The sequence below is a fragment of the Nicotiana tabacum genome, chromosome 17 (genome assembly GCF_000715075.1).
Source record: "Nicotiana tabacum cultivar K326 chromosome 17, ASM71507v2, whole genome shotgun sequence".
Taxonomy (NCBI): domain Eukaryota; kingdom Viridiplantae; phylum Streptophyta; class Magnoliopsida; order Solanales; family Solanaceae; genus Nicotiana; species Nicotiana tabacum.
In genome coordinates this window covers 75,854,703-75,876,132 of record NC_134096.1, presented here as the reverse complement: position 1 = coordinate 75,876,132, position 21,430 = coordinate 75,854,703, and positions in this window count along the sequence as shown.

Sequence of the window (21,430 nt, the reverse complement as noted above, 5' to 3'; positions counted from 1 at the left end):
TTTGTGTTAGCGGGTCATTACGAGAAATTTTTCAGTTGGCCATTGCCCATTCCTTGTTTGCATTTAGATATTGTATTTACGTTTTAAGTATGCCTTTTATTTGCGCCTTTCTTTCTTTTGTATTTTTGTCTGTTATGAATGCCATGTATCACGTTGTGCGTATTTCTTTTTATTGATAAATACGGGTTATGGGGTTGGGTTTAAAAAGTCAAGAGAATTTGAGCATGATTTAGAATTTTCCTTTTCTTTAGTTCCCTATTATTTGTTTATTTTGTTATAGTGTCCCCTAGGAGCATGCTAGGTCGTTAACGCTCGGGTAGGCAAACTTTAAAATGCTTTAAGTACGATTAATAATAAATCATCGTGACTATGGGTACGGTTCCCGTGGCGTGGTCACGATACGTAAATCTCATTCGGGTGTGCATTTCATGTGACTTGGTCATAACTTCGAATAATAATAAAAGTTAACATATTGTAAATCGCGGGTGCATTTCACGTGGCGCGATTCACAATGTGTACAAAAATAAATGAGTGCGCGACATCGTGACTCGTTCAAATAAATTCCAGAAACATTAAAATTGGCAAAAGGAATAAAATGCACATAGGTTCAAAATATGTAATAATCGGATAATTGAGCTAAGTGTAATTGTTAAGCGACCGTGCTAAAACCACGAAACTCGGGAGTGCCACATACCTTCTCCTGGGTTAACAGAATTTCTTACCCAATCTTATATGTTCGCAGACCATAAAAATAGAGTCAATTTCTTCGATTTGGGATTTTAAAACAAACCGGTGACTTGGGACACCATAAATTATTTCAAGTGGCAACTCTGATCAATAAACAATCCCATTTCGATTAATGTCATTTTAATTGGACAAACTCCCTATCCCCTATCCCCCTCGGAAAAAAGGAGATGTGACAGTTCTGGCGACTCTGCTGGGGATAAAAACCCAGAATCTCTGGTTCAGGGTTCAGAATTCGAGCTTAGATGACTTTTATACTTGGTTTTTGTTTATTATCTAATTTTTTTACGTGTTTGAGCCTAATGTGCTAATTGCTGCTCTTTACCGCTTTGATATTGTCGTGAACTGTATATAAACTGTTACAAAAACCCTTATTCTCTCTGAGTCTTCTAAATCTTCTGGGAAGCGTGCGCTTCGCGTGACTTCTTTTCTATTAGAGTCATACCCCTAATTTTAGAACGAGAATCGGACAAGTTGCAAAGCCGGTGAAGCTTCTGTATTCCCGGTACGCTGACCCCCTCCCCCCGGCTCGAGTTGTCCGCTCGAGTAAGCCTTGTCTAGAACTCCACACCGTAAGATTTAAACTTAGAATAACACAGCCTCATGTCGGATCCCTAGTAGGTACGTTTACTTGCATCACGTGCATTTGACTTAGGGGACTCAACACAGGGATTGGGTCCGTCTAGGATAGGTGTACCCAAAATTAAAGGACCATCCTGATGCATAATTTACGTGCTACTTATGCATTAATTTGCTTGGCTTGTATGTTGACCAGCTTCTTGAGTTAGAAAAAAAAATCAAAAAAATAGAAGAGAAAAACCAAAGAGTGAGGTAGGATAGAAAAATGCCTAGTTTTGACAATCCCGATATTCAAAAACAAAAACCTGTTACTCTGTCAAAATTTCAAGAATAAAGATAGAAAAGCATTTCAAAACAAATCATATTTGTCTGTGCATCAACATGACAGAACTACGCGGGTCTGATTCTCACCGGATGTGAGATACGTAGGCAAACCTTGTCGGTTCCGGCCCACAATTTATCAAAAATTCAAAAATATTTTTCTTTACTTCCTTCTTTAGAAAAGTCTTTCTCTGAGACCCCAATTTTTAAAAAATCTAAAAATATTTTCTTTTAATCTCTTCTAAAAATCCAAAAATATCTTCATTCTTCTTCAAAAGTTTTTCTTTCGAAATTTGAAAAGAAAATTCAAGATTCAAAAAAATATTTTCTTTTTTAGAAGTCTTTCTTTCCTAAATTCAAAATAAAAGTTCAAAAATCAAAAAAAATATTTTTCTTCTTTCCGAAGTCTTTATATGTCTTTCTTTCGGAAATTAAAAAAAAAATCAAAATCCAAAAAAAATAGAGTTAGTTTATTTACTTTATTCCTTATCTTCCCGAACTACGCAAGATCTGATTCATGTTCCCACATGATACATAGGCAACCTACATCGGGTTCGATCGAATCATTTTTGAAAAAAAAAAAGAAGAAAAAAAAAAGAAAAAAAAGATGAAGTTGTGAGATGAGGGGAAAGAAAAGAGTGATAATCTGAAAGAAAAAGAGAGGAAAGAAAATGAGCAAACCGAGGAGTGTAAAGAGGAAAGAGAAGAGGGAGGCTAGAACAAGCAAATTGGGATGATGCCCTATGACTTTCGTATCCTCGAAGTCATTTTAGAACCGTTAACTATGACTAGATGCATTGCACATAATGTGAGATTATCTTATGTTAAATGCCCTAACTCTAACGTGATGACTTCACTTTGTTCCTCTTTGTTGCTTCATTATAGCAGAAGGGTGGTTGGTTTGTGGTTCTTAAACTAGTAACTCTTCCCTACAATATAAAGTCGAAAGGCAATGGCGGATGACAATGAAATTGAGTTGGTTGATACTGGTGCCTAAAAGCAATTGTTTGAACGAGACACTGGGTTGGTTGAAGAGGTAAGGATGTTAAGACATCACATGGCGGATATGTATCAGGCTTGGATGACTGGGAAGGCACCACCCCCGCCACCACCTAGCTTCCTAGATGCTACCCTCACCCAAGCCCCGACCATATTGTCAGATGATCCACCATATTCTCCAGATTTTCCCGCTTATCATAGCTTTCCTAACCTCCATAGTAGCTCCATTTTCCGTCCTCCAACTACATTTCCCAAAAATAGCCCTCATGTCATGTCCACTATTCCCACAATCACCACTTCTCAATAACCCCTCCTCAGGTCCAACAGTGAACACCAGTTCAAACCTCATGATGCCCAATATTACCCCCGGAAGCGGTCCACCAGGTCCCAGACTTGTATAATCGTAACCCTCAGAATGAGCCTTATGTTGAAACTGAAAAGTCCACAGGAAAAGAAAGGCGGGATGAGATATCCAGAAAGCTGAAAGGCATAGAACAGTCCTTAAAGAATATGCAAGGGATAGGAAATCAGACTAACATGTCTTATAATAACTTGTGTGTGTTCAGTGGTGTTCATTTGCCCGAGGGGTTTAAAATACCAAAGTTTAACTTGTATGATGGGCGTGGAGATCCAATGGCCCACCTGAGGGATTATTGCAGTGAAATGAGAAGTGTTGGCGGGAAAGATGAGTTGTTGATGGCGTATTTCAGTGAGAGCTTGAGTGGGGCAGCCTTGGAATGGTATACTCGTCAAGATGTCAGTAAGTGGTATGCATGGGATGACATGACTCAAGATTTTGTTCGACACTTTCAGTATAGTATAGCCATTATCTCAGACCGCTCCTCCCTATCTAAGATGGAAAAGAAACCCGAGGAAAGTTTTAGGGAGTTTGGGCTCAGATGGAGGGAACAAGCTACTCGGGTCAGTCCCCCGCTTGATGAAGAAGAAATGGTTAAAAAATTTCTACAAGCTCAGGGACCCACCTACTTCAGTCATTTGATCCCGACTTTAGGTCAGCCTTTCAATGACGTGGTAAAAATGGGAGAGATGGTAGAAGAAGGAATCAAGTCAGGCAAAATCATGAGCTATGCTGCATGGAAAGGTAATATAGAAGACATTCAGAGCATCTCGTTAAGTTTGGGCAGAAGGAAAATAAATAGAAAAGATGTTGAGCCTCACCAACGATAAGATCCAGCGGGCATTCTTGCTCAACGCTTTCAGCCTCAACATCGACCCCATGAATATCCCCGTACTCTAGATAATCCTCTCCAATGCTAATTCTCTCCACAAAATCTCCAAAGTCATACCTCACCCTCCCAGTACTCTATCCACAATGCACCGCCATATGCTCCACATCCACAACACCCGCAACGGTCGGCACCACCTCCACAAATGTCTTACCCACCTCTACAAGCATATCAACCACCTACCCATAAGAGGTTCCAACCGAAGCCTGAGTATAAACTGAAAAGGCAGCAATAAAAGGAAAAGTCTTTCACTTCTATTGGAGAATCATATGCCAGTTTGTTCCAAAAGTTGAGGCAATCGGACATGTTGAAGCCGATTTAGATAAAAATGCCGAACCCTCTTCCAAAGAATTTTGATTATTCTCAAAGGTGCGCATGCTGCTCTGATGCCCCGGGGCACAACATAGAAAAGTGTTGGCATCTGAAAAGAGCAGTCCAGAAGCTTATTGATGCATGTGACATTACCGTACAAAATCCAGTCGCAGCGGATACTAGCCAAAGTCCTTTGTCTGTTCATAATGAGACGCATATAGTGGGTATGATTTGTGTTGAAAAGGAATATGAGAACTCTTCTGAGCTCCTTGGAGGGCCACTTGCCGCAAAGTTTTCAGCGCTATCAGTCTCGGTTCCAGAAGTTGATCTTAAGAACGAGTCGGCAAAAAGGACCCAAAAGCTATTCGATGAGGTCAATGTGATTGAAATTGGTAATGGTCTTGGTAATATTGATGTGGAACTCAGTGGCTAAGATGCCGAGCTTGGTAATTGGAAAGACGTTCCTTTCTTGGCTAGCTAGGAAGGAGTCTTGGTGGTTTTTTTTTGTTGTCATTTCTGTTTGTCCGGGTTATTTCAGGGTTGTAATCCGGATATTGTCTTGTGACTCAAACCCTTTTATCCTTTTGTTTTTCCTAGTTCGTTTAGTTGTAGTAACTCATCTAGTGTTATCTAGGATTGTTCCGGGGTTGTAACCCAAGTTTATTTTGCTTGTTTTTGTTGTTCACACTTTTTCACCATCAGTTTAATGTAATCTCCGTTTTCTATTATTTCTTGTCCGTTTTGTTTAGTTTTTTTTCCTTTTAATAAGTCTTTCCATGCTGACTCTAGTGACATGATATGCATGCGTAATTCTCAGCCTGGTCTTAAAAGTTAGTCTAATCATGAAACAATGAAACAAGATTTGAAGATGACATGGACATTTGAGGGAAATAAGAAAAGATTTGGACATTTTGAGATCATTTAAATACCTAATTGTGTGAAACTGGGGCAAATAGTTTGGGAAGTTAATAGAACGACAAGAATTTGTTACAAGAGAGTGCGTCCCAGACAGTTGAAGCAAGCAACTCTGAGTTCAAGTGCACCTCAAGTAACAAGATAAAGTCAAGGGAGTTTGTCCCAAACTGATGGAAGGTGTCCATTGCGAAGAAGAAATCACCCAACGAGAGTTCTGTACTTGACAAGGCACTAAAAAAAGATGGAGGGCATATCTGTGATATCAATGTCGATGCTGCAAAAGAAATGTTGTGCATGATCTTCATTTTTCCTCCTCAAGTTGCATGTGTTGTACTTGGCATTTTCAAAGATTGGGAGGCCCTCTTTCAGCTATCCAAACACTTTATACCCTTCGGTACCCTTTTGAGCTTATGCTAATTTCTTTGACCTCCCCTCTTTTGGAATCAAGTTACAGTAGTAAAAAAAAAAGAAGAGAAAAAGTCCATGTTTAGAAAGTTCATTCCAAAAGAAAAATTCAAAAAAAAAAGGATTAAAAAAAAAGAAAAAGAGGAAAAAGAAATATAAAAAAAAGAAAAAGAAAAATAGCAACAACAAAAAGTATTCTTTTGAACTACGTTCGACCTGATTCTTGTCATCACAAGATACGTAGGCAGCCTTACGGTTCGGTCGCACTAAATAAAATATTTCATAATCCCACGAAGTCAAGAGTGGGCAGTTTTCTTAGAAATTCCATTTCAAAAAAAAAGAATCAAATTATCTTGTTTTAGAAATTGGGGCAAAGTTTTAAAATGGATTCCAAAAGTTGTAAATAAATTAACCCTGTTGTTTTGATTATTTTGAGCCTTCATGATATCCTTTCTTTCTAACCCCATCCAAAAGCCATGTTACATTCCAAAAAGACCTCCCAAATAATCTTTGAGAGTGCCGAGATAGACATGCTAGGAGCATATGATGTTTGTACTATGGTCAATGCCTTGCCATCTGTAGAATCAGAGAAGATAAGAAGAAAAGAACAAGATGAGAGAGTCTTATTGGTGAAAACCCTCACGGGCACCATAAGGCGACGGTGAGTTGAGAGAAAAAGCAAAATAAGATAGGCTTGATGGTGAAAACCCTTCGGGCACTACAAGTCGAATAAAGATCATGAATCAAACAGGGTAATTGGAGCGTTGAAGCCAGTTTCACGGTTTAGAGGTACAACAAGAGTTGAAGATCATACTTGAGTGACAGATCATGCCACTTAATCCAAAATGCATGTCATGGTCATTAGAGTTGGTATCCACATTTGATAGGCTTCAACTTGGTAATTTTCTTGTTAGATGTCATCTTTTTCCATTGTCCCCTTTCTCTGTTTTTCTTGCTTTGTTAAGTCCTCTTGAGTCTGTTTTGTCAGAACAAGTGAGAAATGACTTCAAAATTTGCTACCAGCTTTCCGATTGCACAAAGCGGAGTTTTGGCTAGCACATCAAAGTGGCATAAGTCAGGAAAGAGCAGTATGCACACTGAGTTGGCGACAATTGACGTGTTTCGGGATTCATGTGAAATGTAAAGGTTCGGTAAATGTCAATTTATGAGCACAATGCAAGAGACAGAAGGTATTGGTTCCGAACAGATCAGCGGTGTTTTCTGTGGCAAGGATTGGCAGATAAAGTGGTTAGTCAATAACAATCAAGGTCTTCCAAGTTGAAATCAAAGTTATCATGTCAAGTGTAGGAGCAATCACCCTCACGATCAAGTCCACAAACCAACCACCATGTTTTAAACTCACAAGTTTTCTTTGTTTGAAACAGGGACGAAGACTATGTCCAAATCAAAGCTCGGAAGCTTGAAACTTTCGGGTGTCGTGCCCAGATTTTGTCAGCAAAAAGGCTGTTTGAGAAGGTTTGTACCTTTTAGACATCATCCATAGTTGAAAAGAACTGTACCTCCTAGGCAGTCTCCCTAGTCGGAAGAGTCTTTAGCTTTCTTTGAGTTCAGGATCCCGCCTGGAAAATAGGGTCAGTCTTTAATTCTCTTAAGTTGTTAATCTTAGTTTTCCTTTAGTTCAGGGGTCCCGCCTGGAAAATAGGGTCAGTGTTCAGTTCTTAGTTGTTAATCTTTAGCGCTCCTTAAGTTTAGGGGTCCCGCCTGAAAAATAGGATCAGTTTTTATTCTAGTCAAGCTCAGTTTATAGTTTTCCTCATGTTCAATCTCACATCTAGGAGACGCACTTCCTAGTTTGAGTTATTCAATTTATAGGAGACGCACTTCCTAGTTTGGGTAGTTTGAGTTCATCCTTAGGAGACACACTTCCTAGTTTGGGTCATTCAAGTGTCACCCCTAGGAGATGCACTTCCTAGTTTGGGGCATTCAGGTTTTATTTTTAGCACACGCATTTGTTAGTCAAAATTTTCTTGGTTTTACTCACATGAGACGCACATCCTAGTCGAGTCTCTAGTTTTAGTCTCATCATTGCATCCTTCATCGATAGCATAGATGATTTACAACTTTGCTAACAACTCACAAATCTTCCTAGTGCAAACTGGGGCAGAAAATTTTGTTTGTTTTGATTGCAGGCACCCACCTGGAGAACGAGGGTCAATATTTCAGAAATCGATTTTAAATTCAAATCAGAGAAGCATCAGGAGCCCGCCTGAAGAACATGGTCAACTTTTAATTTTCAAGTTCAAGTTAGAGAGGCATCAGGAGCCCGCCTGAAGAACAGGGTCAATTTTCAAGTTCAAGAGGCATCAGGAGCCCACCTGAAGAACAGGGTCAATTTTCAGTTTACAAGTTCAAGTTAGAGAGGCATCAGGAGCCCGCCTGAAGAACAGGGTCAACTTTCAATTTTCAAGTTCAAGATAGAGAGGCATCAGGAGCCCGCCTGAAGAACATGGTCAACAGGAGCCCGCCTGAAGTACGGGGTCAACTTTTAATTTTCAAGTTCAAGTTAGAGAGGCATCAGGAGCTCGCCTGAAGAATAGGATCAACATTCAATTTTCAAGTCAGAGAGGCATCAGGAGCCCGCCTGAAGAATAGGGTCAACTTTCAGTTTTCAAGTTCAGGTCAGAGACAGTAGGATCCCTCCTGAAGAATAGGGGTAACCTCCAGTCTTTTCAATTCAAATCAGAAGTAGCACGAGCCGCCTAAAAAACAAGGTTTGCAAGCTCAAGTCTACTCTAAGTTCAAGTTTATTTCAAGTGCAAGCAGCAGGATGCCAGCCTGAAGAACATGGTCAACTTCCAATTTTCTTCAAATTCAAGTCAGCAGGATACCCACCTGAAGAATAGGGTGAATTTTTAATTTCAAGTTGAAGGATCAAGTGGAGATTCAAGACAAGAAGTTGATAGGATCTTGTATTTTTCTTTTATTTTTGCCGTAATTTTTGCTTTCAATTTATGATGTAATGGTAGGGACCGCGTACCGGAACCTCGACGGAACTTCACTCGACTCTCTCATCCTCTCCACATACTCAATTACTTCATTCACCTCTGAACTACACGTGACCTGATTCCTTTAAAGCCAAGAATATGTAGGCAGCTCAGATACCAGGGCTCGATCACAATCTTTTATCCGTCTTTATTTCGTTTTGAATAAGCGTCGGGTTATAAATCAATTACGTTGCTTATTGTTCTTTGCTCCGAAAACTCTTCGTGTTTCCAAGCAAAGAGGGGCAGTTGTAAGCACGTAATTTTTGACCATATTTTAATTTCTTACCACTTTTTCGTATGTAAATATATTTCAAGTTTATCTATATATTTTAGCCTTTATTTCATCTTTTAGTAGTTTTATTTGATAAAATAAAAAAAATACAAAAAAAAGAGTTATATTTTTAAGATTTTTTTTTTTCATTTATAAAGAAAGAAAAGTTTCAAAAAATATAGTTTTATCTAGTTTAGAATAATTTTTTAAGTTAGAGGTTTGAGTGTAGTAATTTTATCTTATTTTTTATTTATTTAATAGTAACAGTATTTTATTCTAGTATTTTTTTAATTCAACTTTTGTTTAAACAAAAAAAAAAGAACAAAAAGAATTAAGAAGAGAACCAAACAAAAATTACCACATGTTAAAAATTTCTCTTATCTTTAGTAACAGATTTTGGCCTCACCTGCACACTCCACAGATGACACTCCACACAATTGAGAAAGATGCTTTCAACAATACATCCATATCCTAATTATTCATTCACTCCAAGCAATGACCTGACAACTAAATACATAAGGACCTAGAGCTAAGAGAACCTGGAGTGCCGCTGCCTTCTCCAGGAGGACGCTATCTGCCTTAACAAAAAAAATACCAGCAACCCCGATTAGATCTCTCGTTCTCAAATTCTTGGAAAACCCAGCCGCACCCTGCAAACAAAACAAAAATAGAAATGAGAGAAGATTGAGAGAGTCCGCTTGAGGCGTTTGGAGTTGACGAGTCCGAGGTGCCGATCGAGGTCCGTTTGTGGCTTTTAGTTCTTGTTACTGCTTTGTCGCTTTTCGAACTTTCGTTGCTGCAATTGTGCATGTCATTCTTCAAACAGCAAATCAATTAAGGAATCATTTTCAAGGTCCATATCTTTTCTCCTTACTTTTACCATGCCTTTGGTGTTGATTATTATGTGATAGAATCACGTTTGAGGGGATTTGAATTTGTTACTTGGTTTTGAGTGAATCTGTCTGGTTTAGACACGCCAGATTGTGGTTTGATTTGATTTTCTGATCATTGATTTAGTATTTGACTTGGAGTTTTCACATAAATATGTAGCCAATTTGGTTAATCTTCTTGTTTAAAATTCATTGTTTGAAGCCGTCCTAATTTGTTTATTGATAAAAGATTGTTCGTGCCTCTTGAATAGGGTTTGAATTGATTGGTTTAATTTCATATTTTATAATTATGGTTGGTAAGTTATGCTTTTACTATTTTACCTACAGTGAGGTTTCCTTTGCTGGTTGAAGGCATACTTCTTTATTCATTTAGCTAAGTCACAAATGGGGGCATAAGAGAATTCCTTCACGTATTCTTTAGAATCCAAGCCTTGAAACATAAATCCAGATTTTGATAAGTATTTTCTTTCCGTTCTTGGCGTTTGCCTCTTCTAGCTTTGTGTAAAATTTGAAGTACTCTAGTGTTCTGTCCTTTTGTAAATGGTCTTAAACATGTTGAAACGCTCTGTTAAAGGAAAAGGTATTTTCATAAGAGTATTATCTTAAGGTTTCGATGTTATATGGTTTGGAGCTTAAAATTGCAATGTCAGTGACGTTGATATGTTGATATTCATTTTCATTCGTGAATATTTCTTGTAGGGTAGTTTTAAAAATGGAAATTCTGTAGTTAACTTTGCCAAGGTTGTGATTATTTTCCTCGCTTTGTGTTAGCGGGTCATTACGAGAAATTTTTCAGTTGGCCATTGCCCATTCCTTGTTTGCATTTAAATATTGTATTTACGTTTTAAGTATGCCTTTTATTTGCGCCTTTCTTTCTTTTGTGTTTTTGTCTGTTCTGAATGTCATGTATCACGTTGTGCGTATTTCTTTTTATTGATAAATACGGGTTATGGGGTTGGGTTTAAAAAGTCAAGAGAATTTGAGCATGATTTAGAATTTTCCTTTTCTTTAGTTCCCTATTGTTTGTTTATTTTGTTATAGTGTCCCCTAGGAGCATGCTAGGTCGTTAACGCTCGGGTAGGCAAACTTTAAAATACTTTAAGCACGATTAATAATAAATCATCGTGATTATGGGTACGGTTCACGTGGCATGGTCACGATACATAAATCCCATTCGGGTGTGCATTTCATGTGACCTGGTCATAACTTCGAATAATAATAAAAGTTAACACATTGTAAATCGTGGGTGCGTTTCACGTGGCGCGATTCGCAATGTGTACAAAAACAAACGAGTGCGCGACATCGTGACTCGTTCAAATAAATTCCATAAACATTAAAATTGGCAAAAGGAATAAAATGCACATAGGTTCAAAATATGTAATAATCGGATAATCGAGCTAAGTGTAATTGTTAAGAGAGCGTGCTAAAATCGCGAAACTCGGGAGTGCCTCACACCTTTTCCTGGGTTAACAGAATTCCTTACCCAATCTTCTGTGTTCGCAGACCATAAAAATAGAGTCAATTTCCTCGATTTGGGATTTTAAAACAAACCGATGACTTGGGACACCATAAATTATTTCAAGTGGCGACTCTGATCAATAAACAATCCAATTTTGATTAATGTCATTTTAATTGGACAAACTCCCTGTCCCCTATCCCCTCGAAAAAAAGGAGTTGTGACACCTCAATGCACGAGGATTGCCTTTTTCTTTTCTCTCAATTTTTTTGTGCTTCATCCTATTTTTTCCCTTTTATATCTGAAAAAGTAAACGGTTAAATTATTTGGGAAACCCAAACGTTTCCTCTTATAATGGTTTTCAACCGTTTCTAACAAACCCTTTATTCTGCTGCTACTCTCTTTTCCATGGGAAAAAAATTATTACTCTTTCCTTTCTTTGCAATTTGGACAACCCTAGCCAATGTCAAAATTGCATCACATGTGCTGATCTGAATTGAAATCCAATAGTTGCCATTCAAGTTGGTAACTTAAGCGACAAAAAAGGCTGGTAAATATTTTTGCTTTTTTTAAAAAATATCAAAAATTGAAAGTGTATTTTTCAGATTGTTCTTCATTTTTTTCTCTCTTGATTTTTTTTAATTGGAAAAATAATTTTTGATTGTGATTTCAGTAGATGTTGTCACAACAATTTCAAGCTTTTCGTCACTTGGCCTCACTTTTTTGGTGGTTCAATCACAAAGAAGAAGAGAAGTATTTTTTTCCAGTAAAAGATCAACCACTATTATCATTACATGGTAATGTTTTCCTTCTCCCCTTTCTCTTCTAAGTTAATTTTTGCACCAAGATCTATTTCTACTTAATTACTGTGTCTACTACCCGAATTTGCTTCACTTAGACACTAACATAAACTTGCGAGTAATAGTTTTAATGATACATATTTTATCGTTCCCACCCGATGTTTCCATCAACTCAGAGAACATTTAATTCGATCAATATGAATTTTTAGATGGAAAGTAGACAAATGCATATTAATTTTGCTGATTCTTTTGCCGATCTTATTTTATTTAATTTTTGTGATAAATGACAAATGGTGTTGATTTTGTGACAGACAAATAGTGTTGATTTGTGACAAAGTTTAACATCGGAAGTACAAGGTAGACTGGTGGTAGTGATGGTGGCTCTACCCCTACTTCTTCCATTGAGGTTTGTCCTTTGGGTAATTCCATAAAAAATGATATTTCTGTATTTTTTTACTTTTTTTGAATTTATTGGTTTATACTTTTTGGTTGGATTGTATAAGAATCATGTTTTATTTAGGATACCCATTAGAAATAAGCCTTCTGGAGTGTTTTACCTTTTTGAGCACCTTAATTTTGATAATAATGATTGAGAAGCCTGAAACTTTACTTTAAGTGCAGTAAATTTGATAATCTATTTCTTACGGTTGATATGTCGTTTGTATATACAAATTTTGGACCCAAATGAAGATATATTATGTGCTACTCAAATGAAAATACATTCTCCGCTTATTTATCATCATTTAAAGTCTTTCAAGGATCTATTTATCTTTCTTCTTAAATATTTTGCCTTTGTTCTATTTTCTAGATATATTGATTTATTATTTAAAAGAAAAAAACTAATTTGATATATGTCTTCTGTATACGTGTCCAATTTAATAAGTAACCCCTACATGTGATCCTTCATCCATTTAAACTTATTATTTCATAACTTAATTACTTCCATATTCATCCGTTTAGATTGCTCATTATTTTGATTCGCTTCTAATGTGTGTTCCTTTGTTGTTCAAGTCTAATGCTTGACTTTTGAGGTTTTGGTTCTCATACCCGCATTTTAAAAGATTTATTTTTTGGATTGACATTGCTGCATTTATTGATATGGATTTAGAAGTTTCACTTTTTCATCACTTTTCAACATGATCAAAGGGCCATGAGCCAATGAGAGTCTCGTAAGGTTTAATTGATACAATCTTTTGTTTTCCTTATTGGTTGGTATGTATATATTTTGCTGCTTCCTGTATTTGTTTGTTAGTTTACACCAGTCAATCATTACAAATTTGAGAATGGATATTTCCTAAGATCTTTGCACAGAATTTCTTGCTCTTTAGTTATCCTAATTATGAGTTAATGTTTTGATGTTAAACAATATTCTAGATTCCATCTTTGGTATGACTTTGCGTTTATCGAATTTTCTTTTTGGTTGTTTATTTTTTGTATTTATAGTTTAAGTTGCGTAATTGTGTAGGAATGTGTGTTTTATGAATGTTAGAATTGGATACATTCATCATTATGCTATTCAAATTTGGTACAATTTTTTTGCACTTCAATTGGTGTTTTATCTTATGTGTCTCTGTATTAAATTTCTTTTTTTTCACTTTTTATATCAGGTTTTGAGAGAGTATGAGTCGCTAGGGGTGCTCCAGTGAAATTCTTTACTCTTTGTCATTTTCCATTTCATTTGGATTTCACAGTGTTCGTCTTCAAATTGATATTCGATTTTGGCAAGGTATGAGTTTAAGCATATGGATTTGGGTGAAACTTTTATATCTTCTTCTTCTTCTTCTTCCTCCTCCTCCTCCTTACCATTTGGATGTCACAATATTTTTTTGAGAGTGATTTGTAAGAGACAAAGATTGAAAAAAGGAAAACTAAGATAATTATGTTACGTTGTATGATTGTTGAAAAGATAGAAAGCACAATCAATACGAATTATCACTCTCTTCACCTTTCCTTCTTAAGGTAATAATCCAAATAGTGACTAACTACAAAAAAATTGGATGAAGAAAGAAAAAAAGATATGAAGTGGCGGGTAGGGGAGAGGGGGTGGGTGCAAAAGGATCCAAACAGGGTTTCAAAGATAATAGATCGGATACTTAAAGTGGAAAAATACATAGGTTTCTTATGATGTTCAGCAGTAGTACATAAGCCTTGATAGAAACGTAGCAAAACACATTTTTCAGTCTATTTCTCAAAACATTTCACTATCATCAAATAACCAATAATTTATTTATTATCTCTTTTGGATTTGCATTGTATATGATTTTATTCTCATCTCTATGTGTGTTTCCTCATCTCTATGTGTGTTTCCTCACTTGGTGTTTCGAGCTTATTTTGGCAATAGCGGGGACGATGTTGATATCTCTATTTTAGCCTATCAATTTAATAGCATGTAAGCTTTTTTTCTAATCATAGATCTCATGGGTTGCGTGTTAGTTTTCTCGAACATACGTTTAGACCTCTGTCATTTATATAGCTCTTTGCTCTGTTCGCAGCGAGTGAGAAAAATTATTAGTAGCTCCATTTCATGTTTAAGGTCTAGAAGTTCAAATGATCATTTGATTGATGCCCCGTCTAATGGGTTAGAGTTCAGACTTATATTGCTTCCATGTTAAAAATGAGAGTTGAATCCAAAAGTTTAAAGGATTTCAAGGGATCAAAAAGCTCGAGTACCTTATAGCTTCATGATTCCTTGATCTTTTTTTTTGTTCGATATTGTACAATACTTGATAATTAATATTATTCAAGTACAAAAGGTAAACCTTTAATATTCTGACAAGGTTTTCCCTAAATTAGATGTGCTGATCGAGAACTCTTCCTGTTACCTTCTCCATATCTTATTAATCTTGAAGTTGAATGTTCTGCACTCAGTATTAAAGTATAGAGGATCTCTTGGTTTTTTGCTTGATATTTCGTAACATAGAGCATATTTATAGTGCAGTCTTACTTGGATGATGTTACTGCAATTTATTAACGAAATAAGTACTTTTTTTATGCAGGGCTATAACTGAACATTCAAATAATTACCCTCAAAGCAATAACAAACTGTGAGACACTCGAGAAATAGGAAATAGTTATGTAGTAAATATTATAAAGACCATAAACAGCTTACAAAAAGTCTGACAAGAAACAATGAAGTCTTGTATCTTTTGTTGAAAGAAAATGCATATATTACCATTGAAACAAACTCAAATTATCAAGTTAGTACTAAAGTGAGGAAGATGTTGCGAGAAAAGCTTATAATCATCACATAATCCAAGCAAATATGTATCATTATTTTTTTGATCAGTGATTGTATATTATTCTTGAGTTAACATGCCCAAAAAGAATATGCAGTTTTCATGATTTCTATATAAACTAAACATTGAACTCATATGGCAAAAGGTGAATTTTGTTGCTCTTATATTCATTTCAAATGCATTACCTCCGATTGTCACTTTTATTACAAAGATGTTGAGAGATCAAAGCATTTAGTAGACCTTCTAAAGCACTAAGATATCTTTTATGCTACACTTGATTCTTCAGTGTGTACTTCCTCAAATAATATGTTAGTGACTTATTTAATTCTCAAAGTCACAATTTTAGTTTTAGTTTCAAGTGAATGTTCAATTGATTTAACGATAGTTATCTTTATCATTCTGCTGAAAAAATTTATATCTTCAATCTCCACTGTTAAAGCTAAATGATATATTTCGAAATTTAAAAAGGTATTTTACGATCGCGCGAAGCGCGGACAAATTATCTAGTTTATCGAATACTAATTGAAAATCCGAATCTTACGGTCTTTTAGAGATTTTCGAATGAAGAGGTTGGATATAGTTTCTAGAATAAATAGCTATTCGACAATAAAAACTCTAAAAATAAGTAATATTTAATTAATAGTTTATAACAAATAACTTAATATAAAAATATACGCAGTCATTATTTGTTGGACTGAATGCAAAAAGGAAATAATTTATAATTAATGACAGTTCATTTAGAGATATTTTATACTCTGCTTATTGCTTCAAATTTGTTTTTGTACCAATTTGACCTATCATAATATTATAATATAACCCACTTTGCTCTATTTTCTTATTTCTTTCACCCGCAATGCTTTCTGATGGAACTAAAACAACATCAACAACAACCCAGTAGTAATTTTATTAGTGGGGTCTGGGGAAGGTATAGTGTACGCAGACCTTACCCCTACCCGGGGGTAGAGAGGCTGTTTCCGGGAGACCCTCGGCTCAGAAACAAAAGATCTATAACCACACAGAAACCAGACAAATAGAATCAACACCGTAAGAGACAACAAATACGTGGAAGGAAAAAAAGTATGTCAATAATAAAATTGAAAAATAAATAAATTATGGAAATAAAAATCGTGTGATGAACAACAACCGCTAGCAGACCTAGACCAAACTCTATCAGACTAGCTGGAAAAATGCTCGACTACCTCCTAACCTACAACCGTAATGCTCGACCTCCACACCTCCTTATCCAGGGCCATGCCCTCAGAAATCTGAAGTTGCGCCATGTCTTGCCTGATCACCTCGCCCCAATACTTCTTAGGTCGCCCTCTACCTCTTCTCGTACCTGTCAAAGTCAACCGTTCACACCTCCTAACCGGGGCCTCTAGGCTCCTCCTCCGCACGTGCCCGAACCATCTAAGCATCGCTTCCCGCATCTTACGTCCATGGGAGCCACGCCCACCCTCTCCCGAATAACTTCATTCCTAATCTTATCCAGCCTAGTGTGCCCACACATCCATCTCAACATCCTCATTTCGACTACTTTCATCTTCTGGAACTAAATTTATGTATTGTAAGGGGGTCGTTTGGTATGAGGTATAAGTACAAATAGTGCTGGGATAAAAATTTAATACCACCTTAATACTTTGTTTGGTTAGCAAACCTGTGATAAGTTATCCCGGGATTAAAATTAATACCGGAATAACTTATACCTTGTAAGGGGTGGGGTAATTAGTGTCAGGATAACTTATACCTTCTTCTTAAAAATTATGCAAATATCATTTTTAATACAACATACCAAACAGTGGATAAAAATAATTCCAACATAACGCATCTCAGCATAACGCGTCCCAGCATAACCGATATTCAAACCAAACGACCCCTAAGAGTTTTGTTAACTTAAAGTTAAGTTTACTTACATGATGAATTTGAAAAAAAAATGAATTGAATTCATTTGCTAATTGTTTGAGAAATTAACTTAAATAATCGTCCACTCAAGAAATTAGCCGAAAAATATATAATATACATAGTATATTTAGTGTACAATATATGCATATTGACTAGCGACCGTAAATATTTTAGTCGTTCTGTCAAATGTATAATTTTGTGTTGTTAGTTTTCAATGACTTAATTATTTATTCTCAAAAATAAATATCTTTGGTTGATTCAAATTATTAATATTAGTTCACCCCGATTTAATTATTCATTCTCAACATTAAAGTCAATAAATATTTTTTCTTGATTCAAATTATTAATATTATTGTATCTTATGTTTTAAATATTTAACTGAAATTATAGTTTTATCCACTAAAAATTCTATTTTAAAATAATGGTAAAAGAATATTTGACATTTTACTTTGCGATCATTTAAATAAAATTTTAATTGACATCAAAATAGGCATTCTACGTATTCAAATAAAGACTTTATTGTTAAAAGTCTATTTTAAAATTTTCATTACTAAGTATATAGACAATAAATTTGCGTCAGGAAAATAATCGAGACTGAAAAATATTTCAACAATCGTAGTATTTTATTTCAAATATTTGAGTGTACAATCTCTATGAATCATCTAATTCTTCTTTCCAATAGTAAATAAATTCAAGGGCCTTTGAGCTTGATCTTGAATCTATATTTGTTTCCACGTACAATGATCTTGAATTCAACTAGCACGAACTTTAATTTGAACTCGTACTCCTTGAATCTTGACTTGTTCTTCGTTCTTGAGCTTGAAGTTCTTTGTTCTTAAGCTTGAACTTTATTTCTTGAACTTGAACTTGATTGCTTGAAACTTGTAGAGAAATTTGCGGCGTTTGATCCAAGAGCTCTTTCTTGCTTCTTGTTATAACTTCTGGTGTCTTTTCTGGGTTATGAAGACCCCTATTTATAGTTGTGGAAGGGAAGAATTATGATAAGAACAAACTCTTTCCGTCCAATCAAATTGAAGTGTGACAAGGCCGCATTTGATTGGCCAGAACATATCACTTGCATACGTGGCGCGGTTTCATTGTCCCTTTAATTTGACTTGGCATGCCTTGTCATTTTGACATGTGGCACGATCCTATTGGCTCTTATGTTTGATTTGGCGTGCCACGTCATTTGACACGTGGCACCAAACTGGGCCTCTAGGAAGATGATATCTTGGGCTTAATGAAGTGGGCTCATCACTTTAGCTCAATAAAATGAACTAGTCCAATGGATTAAGACTTATTTATTTAATCTATACTTGTTGGACTTATATAACTAATCCAATTATATTAGCCCAATAAATTTATTTGAACTAATATATCTTGAATTTAAAATATAATCCAAATTATTTTATGAATTTAATTCCAATAAATTTTAAATGCCTACAAATGCCCCTACTTCAAGATTTAGCAGACATAACCTTTAACTTGAAGCGATAAATTCTTGAAGTACCAGCGAAGCATTAAACATTGGCCTCGAGTTAAACGATGTTCCAGGGGAAAGAATCCAACCAATCAATTAGTTCATAAATTTTGCAATTTGATAGACATTTTGAACAAGAACAAGGCTAAACAACAATGATTGCACTTGCATTTTACGTGTTGTCCCACTATATTTGTGTGGCCTTGTAATGCATAATGGATTTGATTGGAAATCTTTATTTGTGGCAAAGCAATCCTATTTGTCTCCAACAAGGAAATATTGTCGTGACTATTGAGCTTTTAGGAGGCAACTACAATTACTGATTCCCTTTTAGTGTTGGGAACAAATTCTCGTTCCAGCCGCCTTAGCAGTTGATCCCACATCGGGAATAAATCTTCCATGCCATCTTTTATAAACCTATATAAACTCATGTGCTCGTATTTGTTGAGCATCAATTCGCATTATTTGCAAACCTCTTGAGTCTACTTTTGTGAACTCAAGAGCATTAACGCGGAGGTAATTTCTTCTTTTTTTAAATGTGTATTCTTGTTTAACGAGATAATTCATGCATGAAGAAGACAATTTTGGGGTGTGTGAGGGGATGAGTACTCATCCTTGCCCGAATAATGGAGAGATTACTCTCAATGTAGCTCGACTATTGGAGAGATTACTCTCAATGTGGCTCGACTATCAGAGAGATTAATCTCAAAACGATTCGACTATTTGAGAGATTACTCTCAATATGGCCCGACTATCGGAGAGATTACTCTCAAAACGATCCGACTATCAGAGAGATTACTCTTAATGTGATCCGACTATCGGAGAGATTACTCTCAATGTGGCTCGACTATCGCAGAGATTACTCTCAATGTAATCCGATTATCGGAGAGATTACTCTCAATGTGCCCTGACTATCGGAGAGATTACTCTCAATGTGCCCCGACTATTGGAGAGATTACTCTCAATGTGCCTCGACTATCGGAGAGATTACTTTCAATGTGGCTCGACTATCGGAGAGATTACTCTCAAGAGACTTACATGTTCACCTTAAGATTGAAAAATATAGTTTTCTTTTAAGGACAAACCCGCAAAGAGGCCAACTTAAGGTGCAAAGGGACTTATATGTCCACCTTAAGATTGGAAAGTTATAGTTTCCTTTTAAGGACAAACCCACGAAGAGGCCAATTTAAGGTGCAAAGAAACTTATATGTCCACCTTAAGATTGAAAAATTATAAAGCTTCAACTCGAAGACTTCGTGGACTTGACGACATTGACTTGAATATTTGGAAACTTTGAAGATTTGGCGGACTTTGCAGACTTCAACTTGAAGAGTGGCTAACGTGAAGACTTCAACTTGAAGACCGATAGACTTGAAGATTTCAACTTGGAGACTTCAACTTGGAGACTTGGAGGGTTTAAACATTTCAACTTGAAGAGCAACAAACTTGAAGACTGGAGGACTTAAAGATTTGGTATACATAAAGACATAGTAAATCTCTGAACTTCAGTGCAAATATTTGGTAGCCTCCTAAAAGACTATAATCACTCTATTGAAGACACTGGTTTATCATGAAGGCTTGGCCCCTCTAAGTCATATGAGATCCAAAGTTCAAAAGAAGAATGAAATTTCAGCCTGATTTTCAAGTGTTGTTTGAATGAATTACTTCCATCATACTTTATTTGGACAACGACTAGGGCAATATGTATCTTTTGAACTTATGCGACTGAACTCAGAATGAAACTCTAAACTGCCTACGTACCTCGGTGAAAAGGATCAAGTCATACCGTAGTTCAAAATACATGGATATTTTTTGATTTTTTGATTTTTTTTATGTCGTAATTTTTGCTTAGGCCGCCCCTTTCGAGGTTTTCAACCTAGCGGATTTTCTTTCTTTCCTTTTCTTTTTATGTCCTAACTTTTGCCTAGGCCGCCCCTTTCGAGGTTTTCAACCTAGAGGACTTTTTTTAAATTATTTTTGTTTTATTTTTATGTCCTAACTTTTACCTAGACCGCCCCTTTTCGAGGTTTTCAACCTAGCAAACTTTTTTTTTGGGTGATCCGTATACAGTTTAGACTCATGCGGGCCAGGAGTGTAGGAACATGCAGTTTAGGCTCATGCGTCAAGGAGTATTGCAGCTTCAAGGATAATACTTCTTCAAAAACATGTCATTGATAGGGCCGATTCTCATGCCATCTGCATCAACTAGCTTGTAAGCCCCACTTGAATAAACTTCTTATACGACATATGGCCCATCCCATTTTGAAGTGAACTTCCCTACAGGTTTATGGGAAGTAATTATGGGTCTTCGTACTGCAAGGACTTGATCTCCTACTTGAAAGGATCTCGGGCGAACTCTTTTATTGAAGGCGTGAGACAATCGAGCTTGATAACATTCAAGACTCTATTGAACCTCCAACCTCTTCTCATCAAGAGCCTCCAACTGTGCTAATCGAAGTCGAGCATTTTCTTCATCAGTGATCCCTTCTTGAATAGCCAGTAGTAATGAAGGTATTTGACGCTCGAGTGGCAAGACGGCTTCGACTCCATACACGAGTGAATAAGGAGTCATTTGTGTTGGCGTGCGATGAGTCATCCTATATGCCCATAGAGCTTCTTCCATACGGTCATTCCAATCTCGTTTGGATTTGGAGACGACTTTCTTTAACAAGTTGCATAGAGTTTTGTTGAATGCCTTAGCTAGACCATTGGCGGCAACATTGTACATCGAAGAGTTACGTTGCTTGAAGCCAAAGAGATCACAAATCTTGTTCATCAACCTATTATCGAATGATTTTCCATTATCCGTTATTATGTAACGAGGAATGCCAAAGCGATAGATTATGTTTACTCGGATGAAACTTGCAA